The sequence below is a fragment of the Manacus vitellinus genome, unplaced genomic scaffold (genome assembly GCF_001715985.3).
Source record: "Manacus vitellinus isolate BGI_N305 unplaced genomic scaffold, ASM171598v3 scaffold_84_pilon, whole genome shotgun sequence".
Classification (NCBI taxonomy): Eukaryota; Metazoa; Chordata; class Aves; order Passeriformes; family Pipridae; genus Manacus; species Manacus vitellinus.
The window spans coordinates 17,105-17,374 of NW_021940840.1; the positions used below are offsets into that span (position 1 = coordinate 17,105).

General features: G+C 37.0%; 1 protein-coding gene across 1 annotated transcript in view; it reads left to right on the top strand.

Moving 5' to 3' along the window:
• EWSR1 (EWS RNA binding protein 1) overlaps window positions 1-270 on the top strand; it is a 22,816-nt gene that overhangs the window by 3,017 nt on the left and 19,529 nt on the right. The gene's annotated exons all lie outside the window — the stretch shown is intronic.

Consider the following 270-nt stretch of genomic DNA (forward strand, 5'->3'; position numbering starts at 1 on the left):
TAAAACCAGCTAGTTAAACACCTAAAACCAGCTAGTTAAACACCTAACCAGCTGAACTCTCCTAAACCAGCTAATTAAACACCTAAAACCAGTTAAACACCTAACCAGCCAAAGTCAACTAAAAGCAGCTAATTAAACATCTAACCAGCTAAACTCACCTAAAGCAGCTAATTAAACACCTTAAACCATGTAATTAAACACCTAAACCCAGCTAGTTAAATACCTAACCAGCTGAACTCTCCTAAAGCAGCTAATTAAACACCTAACCAG